We start from the raw sequence: 16,588 nt of genomic DNA on the forward strand, positions 1-16,588 counted from the left end.
CGCCGATAAGCTAAAGAGGAATATATTAATTTTTGTCTTCTCCGAGTACTGCACTGCTGTGTTTTATAATGATTTTTTTGGGGGGAGCTGCTGCAGAAAGGAGCATTCTGATGTCAGTGTAGTGAAACGGCAGGTAGCTCCTACTGGTTTTGCCTGCTGTCAAGTCCAGAGGTGCTATAGCAGTTTAATGAGCAGCCTCACAGTTGGACAGAAGACACCGCAGTGTGTCATGTAAAGAAGGGAGAGAATAAGTTAATACAACATAACTTTTTGTGCGAAGTAAAAAATAGTTTAAGCTGCAGTTCAGCAGATTTTCCTCTAGTTTTTTTTTCATAGAAATACTGCTCATTGCAGTTCCTTCTATAATTTCTTTTATATTTAACCTGTATATAAAAACCTCAGCATGTGGCCAGACTATATCCACTCACTGTCTAGCTCATGATATACCAAGTCATCTGCTTTGTAGTAATATTTAAAATTCAATCTCTGATGTTTAGCGGACTATATAATGCACCAGAAAATCTTGTTAGAACGTAAAAACGTCATTTGGTTGTACAATTGATCAGTCAAAATCCACCAATATGCCCAGCACACCCAGCTAAGTAATGATGCTAGTGAAAAAAATTGTTATTCTGCTAAAATCGCTAATGCTAACAACACACTAATGTTTGTGATAGCCATGCCAGGCTAATGCTAACGTAATATGAGCTCGGGGATTAGTTTGAAATTGATTTGTACACGGAAGAATTTCCAGATTCCAAGACGGAAAAAAACTCGAAATGTAAAAATCCCAAACGTAACCAATGTTAAGTTTAGATTGTTTGATTCATTATAAAGTTCAGAGACAATCAGTCAGCTAGCAGAGCGTGCTAGTAGTAAAATATCTGCTACAGAGCTAACATGCTAAGACTCCCATTGAGTAACGTCCAATCTGAAGTTCATACCCACCTCCAGTCCACCCATCTCGGCAAAGCAGCCCCTAAAAGGAGTCTAGAAAGTTGGCACAGGGAATGAAAACTGTATTAACTGGTTAAAAATGTATTTAAAATACAAATATTGGTGCTTGTGGAACCCTGCCTCCTACGTTTGATGTCAAAGATGGACGAGTTGTGACATGACAACAGTGTAGATGCTTTGAAAAATATCTGATACATGTTTAATCTAGTACCACATGTGGAAGTGGCACAGATTGGATCAGAATTGGTCCATTCACACTGCCAGGAAAAAGGCATATATGGGTCCTGCATGGGCAAAAAGATCGGATTTGGGTCGCATTTGCCTGCAGTGTAAACGTGGCCTTGGACTTGTGCCAGAGTGACTTGAGACTTAGATTAGATTCAGACTCCTGGCTTGAGACTCGAGTCTTAGTAGCAGTTTTAAATCTCCTGTGAGGACAAGTGAAAGGACGTTGGTGTGTTAGCTACAGGCTACAGGCTGCTTTGTATGTTCTACTGTGAAAGGATGTGCTTGATGATTAGCCAGTGAGCTGATTGTGATGCATTAAGGGCTCATAACGATCTGCTGTAGCCTCACAAAAATGGCCATATGAACGTCTTTCCAACTGAAAGTTGTATTAAATGACTTTGGATCATTAGGAAACAAAATAAACAAGTTTCTTTTGACATTGTCTCACTGTTAACATAGTTGTAACTTGAGTTTAGTGTCAGAGTTCAAACCATATTTAGTCCAATAGACAGTGTACAATATGGAGACACAGATGGACGGGTGTTACCTTAATAGTTATTAAGTAGGCCTAATTGCAAAAGGGAATTTTGCTTGATTTATTCAGAAATTCAATATTGGTTTTAAACTCTTGCTGTTATTTTTTCCAGAGCATGAAATATATTTTTAATAGGGTAAGTAAAAGATAAGATAAGATAGGCTTTATTGATCTCACATTGGAGAAATTCACATGTCACATCGGCTCAGTAATCAGTAATCATAGTAAAGAGGAGTCAAGTAGGACGAGGTGCATCAAATATATACACAGTATGTCCTCGTTATACCATGGATTAAAAGGAGTAGGTAAGAAAAAGCAAAAAGAAAGAAAAAAATACAAAAGGAAATAAGGCAGAGGATGTCTTCTCTACATTCACTGTGGCTTATACGCGTGTCTGTTGACATATATTCGGGTGTAGTAGCAGCAGAAGTCACTTCTTTCAGGATTATTGCACAGTGTATTAAATTGAATTGCACATTAGTTATTGCATGTTGGTTATTACAGTTGCACTTATAGTTACGGTTGTGGTTACAGTTATAATTACGTAATTACGAAAGTAAGTTTGATCAACTTTCAAAATAATATAAATCCGATTTTAGCAGAACTTTGGATAGTAATTCAAATGTTACATGGTTAGAATCTGACTGTTAAATCTTTAAAAGATTGAAAAAGAATGATCAAATGTTTGTACAATTTAGTGCCTCCTAAATTAGAAGAAGATTGAGCCAGTAAGTGGTAATCATTTTTGAGAACAGATAATGGCACAAAAAACCCAAGAGTGTTTGTCTTTTCCTGTAGTTGTTATTTTTTTCTAATTCAAAATTCTAATATGCATGGATAGAAATGGATGTTGGGTGGTCTAAATGCGACTTGCTTTGCCGAACTCTTCATTTACCAAAAGGGAAAACTCTCTGGTGTTCTGCTCTGGCTACAGAGACACACTTAGAGGTGCTAAGAGGCCCCAGAGGGTTTTTAGGAACACATGCAGAGAGAAGCCACACACATCCGGGCGCATGCACCAAAAAAAAAGAAAAAAAAGAAAGGAGAACAAGACCTCACAAATCCTCATTTGCATGCAGTGGAAGAGGTGCGCTTCCTGCAAAAAATGCTAAAAACAGCCACACGCTCCTACCTCTAACTCTCCACTTCACAGCAAAACCTGTCAGCCCACGAGTGGTGGAGGAGACGGGGTCAGGGAGGCCGGGAGTCAAGACAGGCCCCGATTAATTAGGCAGCTCTCCTTCTCTCGAGAAGATGATAACGACTGCTGCAGTAGCCCTCGGCCACAGCGGGCAGGTTTGGAGAAGCAGTCGAGGAGAGCTGGAGTGGCTGGTGGGTGGAGGTTTGGTTTCGCAGGTTAAGAAGCCCTTAGAGACTCCAGTGGTTAAACCTAACAAGCCTTGAGAAAACTGGAAAAGAGAAAATGGTAGCTTGGACGGATGGCGAAGGCGTCACCGTTTTTTTTTGGACATTGCTTTGTGGCTTTCTGTGAGCTCCGTTTTACCTAGCATAATGTTACCTTTGCGTGAGCAAAGGCCTCATTGAAGTGGACTCTTGATTTATACTTCTCCTTGTTATGGAGAGTGCTATGGCAAACAATGCTGATAGTGGTGGATGGACTTTAACCCTTTTTATCCACATTTTAAAACCCCCAAACAATATAACAGTAATACCCTTAGTCTGGACTTTTTTACGTCTGAAGAATGGGAAGATACTGATGTAAACTGGCGAGGAGCCCAGTAAAAAAAAAATAAAAAATGCCACTATTTCATGACAAGTGAGCCACCGCCTCCTCCTCCTCCTCCACCTTGGCTTCTGTTTTTTCCTGACTCGGCACTTCCTGGCCTGCCATCAACCACGGTCCCTGTGTCATAGTGTGGTGCGGAAGCAAGATAAGCAGATATTAGCCGGCCTCGCCATCAGCAGAATGGCCCCCGGAGAGGAGGAGGAGGAGAAGGGGGGGGAGCGGGTATGAGGCTCGGCTGGGCATCAGTGGGCAGTGAAGGGCAGAAAAACGGGCGAGGACAGCCGAGGCCGTCGCCAAGTGAGGTCGGGGAGGAGGACTGATTACATGTGATACTGCCGCTGCGGTAATCTCTGAGTATTACTAGTTTTAATCAAAGTAGGACTCACAGGCTGATCATCTTCTTTTGTGATGCAAACATTGCATTTCAACAGTGGTCTTAACCTGATATGAGCCGTGGAGTTAGATTGGTGTCCATGCAACCAAAGGGAAACGTCTATGAAAATATAAGGAACATTCCCTTAAATAAAAAGGATACCTAAAGAAATGGCTTATTTGATGCTTGAGATGAGTGGTACAGTCCGTCCGTCCATCTCAGATCTGTCCTAATTTCTCAAAGGGGTCATATCATGCAAAATCCGCTGTTTTGGCCATTAAATACATTTTGTTTTGTACTTGGAGTCTCTTTGACTGCAGAAAATGTGTATTTAGTCTCTCCAGGGGCTGCATCGATATATTTAGATTCTGTTTGGGTCATATTTTTAAGCCTTTCAGTTGTCTCTCTTCTATGTTACATTTTTTGAACAATTAAGTCACAGTGTTTGCTACGGCGCTGCTAAACAAGACCGTGGACTTCTGGTTTAGGAATTTGACGAATACTCCATAGTTTTTTCGCTGCAAGCTCAAGGATGCCGACGCTACAAGTGAAAATGTTTGGTTGTTGGATGTATTAACCCATACAATTCATTACAACGTCCCCCCAATGTACTACAAAAATTGCCGAATGGGAGGAGTGAAGCGACTGGCAACCAGTTGCTCTCAGACGTACGTCAGGAAAGAGGCAAACAGGAAAATGTTGGGGTAAATTAAGAAATTTAGACAAAAGCATTGCAGTTCCACTATATATAGACCTCAACTGGATGATTTAAATGTAAAAACGTAGAACTGAGAAGCATGACATGTACCCTCTGCAGTTGTTCTACCTGCAAATCAAAGCTTTGACTTAAATTAATTAATTATTTAAATTTCTCGTTCAACAGTTTTCTCGAGACAGACATGCTGGGCCCCCAGAGCGCCTCGCTCGAAGGCAAAGTTTGCAAGAATCAAGTTGATAAAGCATTAACAAAACACGGAAATACAATGATGTATGTATGATCACTGTCAGAAAAAAATAGAGCTGTTTCATGGTGATAAGTTATAAAAATAAAAACTGAATTGAATGCTTCGCTATTCTACTCTTTAATATTGTAAAACAAGTCTGAGACGCTTACTCCTAGTTTTGTTTATTAGTCAGGCAATCTACTGGAGCCTAGTTTTTGGCTTCTTAACAGACATCCAGATCTTAGTTTAACAACTCTTGTCCAGAGACAGCCTGAGCTGAATAAGAGTGATGGGGCCATCTGTGAATTTTGAGATTAGAAATGTTTTCCTAAACAGCAGCAGAATTTGTTAAGCAGGTTTCTTCCTGTCAGCTATCTGGCAGTGTTCAGCAACGGGTGAGGCAGGGCTGGTCCTGCATTACTTCATGCTCCATTCAGCTGGAGACAACTCAGATCCCCCTTGAAATTTTCTCAAGGATCTCATTAAATTAAGTTTAGATGTAGATTCAAACTAGAAGACTCACCTGCATTCCCAGATCGTCTCGTCAGGCGCCTGTGCTCCAGCCAATCTGTGTCAAGTCCTCATCCTACTTCAGCCAATCATCCTGCAAGGCTTTGCTAATAAAGATCTCCACACATGGGGGAAGACTTCACTAATCCTAATCCAAAAAATTAACGTCCACGCTTATAGCCATTGGCAGCTTTCACGTCCGAGAACTCTTACTGATGTCTGTCAATAAATCTCTCTAATTGCCTCTTCTGACTGCGCGAGTCTCTCCAGGTTGAAATGCATGCAGAGTTTTAGTAGCGTTGAAACCACATGTTTAAAACCAAACTGTAGAACAGCAAAATGTAAATAAGGGGGTGGTAAATAGCTACGGCGAAAATAATTATGTACTGTGTCTGTGTGTCCATTTCACACTTAGAATGGCGGTGCATCTTTGAGACGATGCAGAAGTTTGCTATAAAGATGCTGTAATATTATTAGTATCCCTGTGTGGATAGAGTTGTTTAATTTGCATAGAAATAGGTGTCAGGGGTGTGTGGTGGATGCTGTTCATGCGTCCTAAATACAAAAAGGTCAAGGTAGAAAACTTGGTGGTGTCCCTTATTTATTAAGCTTATTTTTTTCCAGGTCCAGAGATCTTCATACAATATAGGTTGCATTAAATATTTCTGTGCAAGCATACATAGTGGCTACTTTAAGGAAATCGACTACAACAATTTCAATATGAGGACGGCAAAACCCATAGTTGCAGAAGCAGCCATCATCTTCTAACCTTTAGACATGCTGCCATCACAAACTTCAGTTTTATGTCATTGAATTTCTTACATGGTAGATCGACAAACAGCAGGAGGAAGATGACACGGTTTTCATAACGCTTTACAAAATATCTGACCTGATTATGTAATTTTTCTCCCCACCTGAAGGGAGGAGCCCAATTATCGACGTATTTTAGTTGTTCCACCAGCCAAAATCTCAACAGAGTGCATTGAGGTTTGACGTTGCAGTTTGTCAAAGTGTGGGGAAAAAAACAAAAAAATACTACCCGTCTGCACAGCACTGTGAAGCCTGCAAATACAGATTTGTAGGTTTTAAGGTCTGTAGAAACAATTTGTTTGAAAATAAGAACTCAAGCAGAACAAACGCTTTTGCCGCAGTAGATTTATTGCTCCGGCCAAAGTCAGCAATGCAGGATTAAATAAGTTCAGAGCTGCGGTCAGCTCTCTGGGAACCATGTTGCTCTGCAGCTCCTTCACTGCTCTCTCCCTCCATCTTTTCCTCTGTGTTATTTGACAGCTCGATGTTCAAACCCAAAAAAAAAAAAAAAAAAGGAAAAGAAAAATCTTTAAAAAGGAGGAAAAGCTTAACGTGAACAGTAACGGCGTTGACTCGTCGTTTCACCCGCCACGCAGAGAAACGGACGCACTGACTCATGGATATGCACACATCAAATAGCTGCAGAGGCACAAACGGAGGGAAATACACAGCGCAGGAACGGACCACTGTCACGCTGAAACGATTCATTTAAATCACCACTGCACCCACTTACGTCCCAACGCTGCACTTTTAATAGACCTCTGCCTCTTTACGGCTCTTCGCATCTTAAACCCATCAATCCGCCCGGCTCTGCCTCTCCTCCCTCTCTCCGTCATATCTGATCGGAGTGGTGACGCAGCCTCCCTCCATCCCTCTCATCCAGCCCACTTTATCTCCATCCTTTCACGACCAACTCGGTCATTCTCTTTCATTTCACCACAGGTCTTTTTTTCTCTTTTTTTGGGTGTTGTTTTGCTCCCTTGTTATTTCTTTCTTCTTTTTTTTCCCCCTTGGTGAGAGAGCTTGAGCCGGTGCAACAGCAGAGCATGCAGAGAGGGATTAGATAAAGCAAAAAATAGGGAGCGAGCTGGGCAGAAAGTGAGTCAGAGAAAGAAGCCAAGGGCAGCAAACAAAAAGAGACAGATCGACTCGGAGGCTGTAAATGAGCTTTGGAGAGAGATGGAGCGATGGATTAAACAAGGACGGATGCGGTGCGACCCTTCCAGCGGCAAAGATATCAGCTGGTTGCAGATCACATTTCTGCATCATTTTCTCTGCTTTCTTAAACAATTTACTAACATTCGTCAAGGTGCATTACAAAGAAACTCTTCAGAAATCTCGCTTATTTAATACTGCATTTTTTTTAACTATAAATCAAATATAGGCGACATCAGTCAAAAAACATTTATAATCTCATTCATTTTGAAATTTATTTCACTAAAAACTGGCATTTAATCTGGTGAGGCAATTTATTCAACGACACAATTGCACCTACAACCGGCCGAATAACATGGGATATACCTGGGGGGTTGAATGGGGTAAGCTAGCATAACAAACTAGTAACTCCAACTAGCATGTTACCGGCAAGGTTCTCGCCAGCGCATTTACGTTACGCTGAAAGTTGTCAAAATTACGCTGAAATTATACTGTTAGCATCACGGTGCTACGTGCTAAGCTAACAGTACAACATGGATGTTTGAGAGCATCATAGAAAGGTCAGTAAACCTCTTGAACGTACATCGTGCATAACGTGAATGTACATAAGCTAACGCTAGCTGTTATGCATTCCCACAATGCTCCGTTGCGTGAATGCCTGGTGAAACAATGAAACATGTTCAATCTTTGTTATCTATAAGTTAACGTTTCAATTAATTTTTAAGTGGTACAGGAGCAGCATACGGTTTTCACAAGCATAGAGCGCCCTCTTGTGGCTGTAGTCGGTAATGTTTACTACTTGGTTCATGTTGGTCAGAATGAATCAGAATCAGAAATACTTTAATAATCCCAGAGGGAAATTGTTGTTCGAGTACAATCGCCATAATATACACAAACAAACATCACAAACATTTCAGGGGGAGACAATTTACTGAGGCCTTGCTGCCAAGATGGCGCTGTCATTACTCTGTGAAAAGATAGAGACCACAAAAAAACAAAGGTGAGAGGGAAAAAGACGTAAATCGTACTTTATCCTATAACAGGATACAGTTTGAGATATCAAAAACCTCTTGCACAAAAAGCACAAATAGGACGAGACACATATAGCAGAAGGTAAACATTTGAGACTAGTCGCGTGTAAGTTCATCAGTTTATATGAGCATCAGTTATGTGTGTCTGTTTGGGTGAAAGTGTTTATATTTCCGTGAACGCTCTACCATTTAAAAACATTTTAAATAGTTGATATACGTCACACCTGACTAGAAGTTGCAGGATCAGCCAAACAATGAAAAATTCTTTCCCAAGAGCTTCCCGCACTTTGAGATTAAGATCTGGACTTTGACTCTGCTTGAGGTTTTCAGTCCTGGGAGGATTTACTAGTATGTTTTGGGTCACTGGCGTTTCGCAGCGTCAAGCACCCTCTGATCCACGGAGAAGTCATGGTGGGTTCTCTGAAGGCAAGCTGGACAGGTTCTCCATTAAAGTATCCCCAAACTATGACACTTCCACCTCCATGCCTCACAGTTTTGCATGGGATTATATTCCTGGAGTCCCGTGTTTATGTCAAGCATGTCCACTGTTCTTGTTTTCAGATAATTCACTTTTAGACTCACTTGTCTGAAGAACATTCCAGCAGAGGTCCTGGTCTCGGTCCGCGCTCTCTTTGACAAACTACAGTCTGGCCTTTGTCCCTCTCTGATCGCTCGGGCATGCAGGATTGTTGGAGATTTCTTTAAGCATCTTGCTTTCAGAGTTAACGTGCATGGATGGCCAATTGGGAGTTATTTTAAACAACTTGTAGACTATTTTGCTCACAGTGAAGTTGGTTGATTTCATGTTGCCGTGTAGACTTGTCTAAGTCTCTTACCAGACTCATCAGCTGTTACAATCTTGTTTCTCGAGGCCTCAGACGGGTTTTTGTATCTCATGGTGGTGTTCACTCTGGCTTCAACAGTGAGGAATGCACCAAACTCAACGTCTGAGGTTTACCTAGACGGGGATGTCCAAATTTGTTCCTCGCCATTACCACATTTTACAGAAAATCAGAAAAAAGCTATTTATTTATTTTTCCTTATTAATTTAGCTCGCTTGAATACTTCTGTTTTCTTGCAATAGATTGTTTATGTTCAAATATGTGATAAATAACGCAGGCAGTTGATGGGTGGAATTTTTTCCACAGGTCCATATCCTGGCGTATCTAAACAAAAAAAGCTTTCAGAAATGTCTGCTTTTTTTTTTGTCAAGCATTGTTGCAATGCTATTCATCTCTGCACAAGCCTCGCGCCTGCACACTTAATTTCCCTCGCTGTTATTCATCTGGCTCAGGGAACAACTCGTTTTCATACAGAATTAGCTTGTAGCTCCTCGGCTACCTGCAGTCAGAGAAGCACATTTTGTTTATGAATTATCGATCCAAGAAGTTGGAATCAGGCGCAGTGCGCTTCACGCTTCAGGGGAGAATGGAAAAGTCTTTACGGCGTGTTGCTCAGGCTTTCTCCGAACACACTTATACGGCGAGTTCATTAAAACACCCGGACTAATACAGATCTTTGTGTCTTCAGCAGTCCAGGTGAAGAAACACCAGCGGTAGAGAAAGGCGTTGGTGTGTAACGTGTGACAGAGCAGAGGATGTCTTCACCGCCGTGCAGCTTGTGCGTAAATTTGACAATGACAGAATCCTTAATGGCGTCAATTTTTTTTCTATCAATCCCTCAATTCTTTGTAAACTTAGCATAAAAAGAAAGTAAATTGTGGGTTTGATCGATTATTTCTTGTTGCAACAACGCTTGCACTCTTGGAGAGCATATTTCTTTCCATGCTACATTTGTTAACAGAACACATTTTGGAAACTTGCTAGATCCTTTCTGTCAATGACAAACAGTCTTTTTGTTTTTTATCCACTGACTCTTATTTGGTGTCCTCTATCCCAGAGGTCTTCAACTCTACCACCTCAGGGATCCACTGTCCTGCATGTGTTAAAGGGTCTCTGATAAACCTCAGTTTCATTTGGGGCAAAACCTTAACATCTTAGAGGTCAGAGTTCGGTCCCTACAAGCAGCGACATGGGATTGCTGCTGGTTGCAGAATTAAATCTTTATATTTGTTTATTGAGCTTGTGCGATAGGGACAAATGCACAATAACAGCCAACCTGAGCTAACTTTCAATACCTGTCTAAAAACGTATCTTTTGAGACAGGCATACTCTATGATTTTAAAATTTAATTTGATTGTAAGGATCCCTAGCCTCGTGAGACCATCCTGATCTCGCGAGCTTTCAAGGTTTCACTCGCAGATCAGTCTGGCTACTCTCCGTTAAAGAAAATTTGGAGCCGTTCACCAAACGAACGTCCAATCAGCGTTGGAGAAGCGCGACAGTTCAGTCTAAACAACATGGCGACTTCAGCCGATGAAACTAGCGTTAGCGTGGCTATCGAGCAAGTTTTATCGGAATTACAGAGTATTTATTTGCTGAGCTAACGAGCCTTTACCTGCAGCAGCAAGAGTAGCTTGGCTTGTGGTTGTGTTTTCATGTTGACGAGTACGTCATATGCTTCGTTGATCTGATTGGTTTATTTGGCCCGTCTATCACCAACATAGGCCAATCAGCTAACCAGTATTTTCGCCCCTTCCCAAAATTACTTCAACGGAAGGTTTCCAGATGGATATGCGGAGCAAATCTATCTGGCGGAGTCAGGTAAAAGGATCCCATCCTTTCTCCTGTTCTTTTTTTCATTTTATTCCTGCTCTTTGTTGATTCAATGTTTATTGGATTGAGTGTTTTATTGCTGATTCTGTTAGGTGACCTTGAGTGTTGAGAAAGGCGCCTATAAATAAAATGCATTATTACTATTATTATTATTATTATTACTACCTGTCCCTAGATGGGCTTTTCTGAACATCTACAATAATTACAGTAATGGGGAAAGAGGTGACAGTGATGCCAGCAACTCATTCAGATACAGATGGATTTCTTTTTGTTCCCCAATGATGGAGATGCTAATCCCACAATTCAACACGCGTCCCTGTTGTTGGAGTCTGGGCATAAAGCCGGAGACGACCCATGCATGCACAGGGAGAACCATCCATGCAGAAAGTCTCCAGGTTGGGATTTGAACCCAGGACCTTTCTTGCTGCAGTGCTAGCAGCTTCTAAAAATTGCTATGCACCTGTGAATAGTAGGTATACTCTCCCCGTTCTGGCAACATTTTACTCCTGCAGTCTGCAGGGTTCAGTCAGTCTCCCCACACCACCTATGTATTTAGAATATAAAAAGCGACGCTGCAAACGCTCCGTCTGCACATCTTCACCAGGGGCCCCTGTGGGCCAGCGCGATGCCTGTCAGAGCAGAGGCCTTTCTCGTGCCACTGAGCAGACATGAAATTAGCTGTGAGTAAATAAAGCAGGATAAATGAGAGGGAAAGAAGTGTCGCTGCAGAGAGCCAGAGTTGGCTCGGCTCAGCTGGCCCGGATGTCTGCGGTTCTGCTTTCCGAGGCATCGGGTCCTGACCAATAACACCGGCACACCTGCTCTCTGCCTCCCACATCTCCCTCATCTCCACCAAAGCTGCTGCCAAGCCAATAATAATACCTCCCCACATGGCTCCTCGATTACTGTAACCCTTTACTGCAGCCATCTTGCCTCAGTTTTTTATCCCTCGCATTGTTCCCCCCCCCACCGTATCACCCGGTCTTCGTTCACCCAGCATGAACCTTGTGATTCTTTTATAGAATAAACTGTATTTGACCTTGGGATTAATATTCAAACCTCGTCCTTCTGTCACTTCGGTTCTTAAAGTTGGCAAACGCGCCAGAATTATGAATATTTGATAAGTGGGAGAAGCCAAACTCCCCAGCGTTGAGCAGCCGCAACAGGCCTAATTGAAGTTTTGATATGTGTAATGGTTTAATCATTTACTCGTAAAGCAGAGACATGTTTCCTACGCACCAGCCATGTCACTGACTGTCCTTTACAGAGGATTATACCCCCTGAATTTACCAGACTGTAAGACATTTAACAGTAAAATATCCACATTTTATCTTTTCTTCTATTCTTACCATTTCTTCATTATTTTTTTTCCTTTCATTAAAAAAGAAAATTTGGTTATCCTCCTGACAATCTAACACATTTCCTAGAATCATAAACATTTTCTATTCGGAAATCATGGATATTTACATCTTTTTAGGATTACTTCAGGTCCGTATTAAGTCCTGAAAACAGATGCTAAAGCAAACTTTTTTCATCCACATGTCTGGTCCAGTTTTAGCCTTAGTTCAAAATTGCTAGGTCCGACTTTGCTAGTCCATTTAATCTACCCCCAACGACTTTTAAACCGCATTGAGACATCAGTACAGACATCCTCATGTGGACAGCTTTTTGCCCCGCGGTTTTTATTCACATTCACACATTTGTTTCAACATAATCTCTTTCCTCTGTAATGAAATCTCAGCCCTGCTAAAATGACTGTTTTAAAAGCCATTTAAAATGCTCTGTTTTTCTCTAAAGTTATTCTTGGAAATAGTATAAAATGTTGCTTGTTCTGGTCTTTAATAGCCTCATAATCTTAGTTTGGTGAAAACAGGACAGTAAATAATGCTACATGGCCACTGCTTTGAAATTAGCTTATCTTTCCTGTGAGGAACATGACATTTAGCTATTGCTTATAATATTTACCATTTTTTATTCAAATATAGACAGTAAACTATAGCATGTGGTCTAAACTTTAAGTTAGCATGTTAGCATTCCTCATGCTAACCCTAATGCTGATCCTATTCAGCCTTTTTTACTCCACTTGATGTTAGCCTAAGAACATTGTTAAAGAAACACACTTGTGTTTTCTGTAGAGCTAACTTTAGATAAGACTGTTTACTTTTCTTTTCTTGTATTCTTTTTTCTTTTCCCATCACTAATAATCGTGCGTGTTTGCCATTGTCACACCCGGATTTCCCCATTGACGGAGATCTTATTTTATCTCAAAACACTCTACTGCATGTAAGCTGTAAAAAATACAACTGTTGAGTATTTTTTATGGATTATTCCACAACTGTGTAACTTATGTCCTGACACCGTTTCTATTAGTCGTCAAGTACGAGCCAAGAAAGTAAATATACTATATTTTTATTCAAATATAGTATAGACAGTAAACTACAGTATGTGGTCTAAACTTTAAGTTAGCATGTTAGCATTCCTCATGCTAACCCTAATGCTGATCCTATTCAGCCTTTTTACTCCACTTGATGTTAGCCTAAGAAGATTGTTAAAGAAACACACTGGTGTTTTCTTTAGAGCTAACTTTAGATAAGACTGCTTACTTTTCTTTCCTTGTATTATTTTTTCTTTTCCCATCACTAATAATCGTGCGTGTTTGCCATTGTCACACCCGGATTTCACCATTGACGGACATCTTATCTTATCTTAAAATACTCTACTGGATGTAAACTGTAAAAAATATAACTGTTGAGTAATTTTTACGGATTATTCCACAACTGTGTAACTTATGTCCTGACACTGTTTCTATTAATCGTCAAGTACGAGCTAAGGAAGGTAAATGACTGAGAGAAGAAGGTAAACATAAAAGAAAACACAAGGCTTACAATTGTTTTGGCTAAAGCTTTAACTTAGCTCTGCTTTTAGCTACGTTCAGGATCTTCTTTTGTTAAATATTACTAAAGGTTAGCTTAGAGAAAAAATGCGCTTTATTGTTTTTCGATTAGCACTTTAATATTGGATGCCTGTTAAAAAAACAAACAAAAAAAGTCAAACATTTTATTTGAATGCCAATCTTGTCGTTTTGCTCCATGCTGAAACATAATGCTGACAATTAAATACCTGCTCTTTTAAATTATAGTTAATCAGTTCTATAGTTATTTTTCCTTTTTTGGCTTCATCTTTGCTGTTTTTTTCCCATGCTGACGTAAAGGGATGCTTGGTGCATAAATACTGCTTCTTGTGAACCATGCTGCGTTTTAACTTACGACCCAGGCTATGCAGTCGCTTTTTTGTTGCCTTTAGCCTAAAATAATCCCATAAACCACGGTAATAAGTGAATTTAACATCAGCGGTTTTAACATTCCTGTTGTGAACGTGATGAGTGCTGCTTATGCTGCTGTCCTGAGAGCACAGGAAGCTGCGAAAATTAGGTCTCAACTCCAATTTGTACGTGTTTTGTAGTTGTGGGCTTGGATTTTAGGACTCGTCCACCTGTGAATAAACGGTCGGGGGCCGGCTGAAGGGAAAAGAAGAAAGCAATTTAAAACGCCGTATTACAAAAGCTGTCTATCACGCTGAATTATCTGCTCCGTCCCCTTGACACTTGAGACGCGCACTTCCACTCAGCCGGAGTCGGGATTTGGAGGTGAACTGTGAAGCCTCGGTAATACTTGTGCGCACAGCGGTGGTTTAGCAGTAAGAGTAACCCTCCTCCCTTTATTAAAGGGATGGACGGAGGTGAAGAGGATGGCAGCGGACCAGAGGGACTTGGTGAGATGGAAACCTAAAATAGCCCAGAATCGACAGCCCTTTTTGAAAAAAAAAAAACAGGCTTTTGCAAAGTCACACTTGCCTCAAGCAAAACATCTGAAGTCTCCTGGAATAATAGATTCACCATGCTCCCTTTTCTCTCTCAGCATGCTTTCTTCCCCCATTCACCACAAAGAGAGACGTTATTCTGTCCACTTTTTTTTTGTCCACCTTTTTTTCCCTCTTCTACATAAAAAAAAAACGGCAAAAAAACAAAACACGAACTCTTTTGTTACGCTGACAGCATAATATTGATTTTTTTTGTTGTTGAAAATCTGCTTTTAGGGGAGCCGGATAACCAAGATTGAGACGGCCGCAGCGAACGTTTGATTTACAACAGACAAGACAATAACGTAACCGCTGTGACAGAGATAACAAAAATCCAATCGCTAATGTGTTCAATCTAGAAATAACACTTGGCAGTAACGTTTGGGCTTCAAGAACTCCTAGAAGCGCCCCGAAAAACATGGAAAACCGACTAAAGATGCGATCGGTTTGATAGATTGATTAAAGGTCTGGGGGAATAATGTAAAACAGAGCCGGATGGCATTGGCACCCTTTCTTAACTTTTCTCAGTTACAGTAAAGTGAAAACAAAAGTGGATTTAACTTGAAACATTGGGTTCTTTTTTAAAATAAAGGATGTCTACACTTGATTTCTATTTATCTCTGATTTCTGTCCAGGCAAACACCTCAAATTAGGTGTTTAAACAAAATATATTGCCAAATTGTGTATTATAAGAGGTAAAGTTATATTATCATGATTTTCTTTATTTATCAGTCTATGGGAGTTGAACCAGGAAGCCTGTAGCCTCTCCAGCATGCTCTCCAACCATTGGGCCATCACTCCCCCAACTGATGGACAGTTTTTCGGTAGAGATAACTTCAAGAAACTTCTGCAAAAGCTTTTTCCCTGCTGCCATCAGACTGTTGAACTGCTAAACTACAACCCATAAACTCTGCACAAGATTTGCATGTTTGCACATTTTGCATCATTGCATCTCCATCTAGCATTACAAATGCTACCGAACTCTTCTTTAAATGCATTCTTGCACAAATGCCCTTTGCACAATCCAATCCTGTACATACAATGGTTCTTATACTGTGACTTTCTCCTGCATTGTTTACATTTGAATTGTTTTCATACTGTATTTTAAATCTATTGTTTACTTTTAAATCTCCGCTGCACCTAATACTGTAATTTAACTTTTACTGCAATTTACAAGCTATATGCAACGAAATTTCGTTCTGTACGCACTCTGCGCATACAAAATGACAAAGTTGTCTAAGTCTAAAACACGTTTTTCAGCCGTCTACCAGTCTCTGATTTACGTTCGCACCGCTCCTCGCTTTCAGCTTTCAGGATCTTCTGTACTATCAGGGTCACCGGTGGCTTCCAGGACCGCAGACACAATCACGCAAGTCATGCTAGCCAAAGTGGGTTAGTCGGCAAACGCGAAAATCTCACTATCGTCGTAATCAAATTGTAAAAAAACAAACAAAAAAAAAAAAGCATCATGAGTAAAACAGAATCCAGATTCCAGTTGATAAATTAGGAAAAAAGCGGCAACCCCCCCAAATCACATAGAAAAGAGTTTGCATTACAAACGTCGGCATTACTACCTGCTTAAGTGTTGAGCAATGAACAAACACATTTTCTGTTTCTGTCCCTCGACTCCGGCTGCTTCGTGCTCGGGGAGCAGAAACAAAATCAAAGTGCCGTGTGAAATATGGCTCGGGTTTGTTATTAGGTGAAGCCTTTGTTTTTCGTGGCACACGGGCAGAATGGAGGATTTAAGCTTTTCTTATCGGAA

General features: G+C 40.7%; 1 protein-coding gene and 1 long non-coding RNA gene across 7 annotated transcripts in view; one reads left to right on the plus strand and one right to left on the minus strand.

Moving 5' to 3' along the window:
- Window positions 1-16,588, minus strand: part of LOC110366985 — an 82,008-nt gene that overhangs the window by 37,496 nt on the left and 27,924 nt on the right. The gene's annotated exons all lie outside the window — the stretch shown is intronic.
- nlgn2a (neuroligin 2a) overlaps window positions 1-16,588 on the plus strand; it is a 331,395-nt gene that overhangs the window by 35,590 nt on the left and 279,217 nt on the right. The gene's annotated exons all lie outside the window — the stretch shown is intronic.

Source organism: Fundulus heteroclitus, chromosome 14, assembly GCF_011125445.2.
Source record: "Fundulus heteroclitus isolate FHET01 chromosome 14, MU-UCD_Fhet_4.1, whole genome shotgun sequence".
NCBI classification, from domain to species: domain Eukaryota; kingdom Metazoa; phylum Chordata; class Actinopteri; order Cyprinodontiformes; family Fundulidae; genus Fundulus; species Fundulus heteroclitus.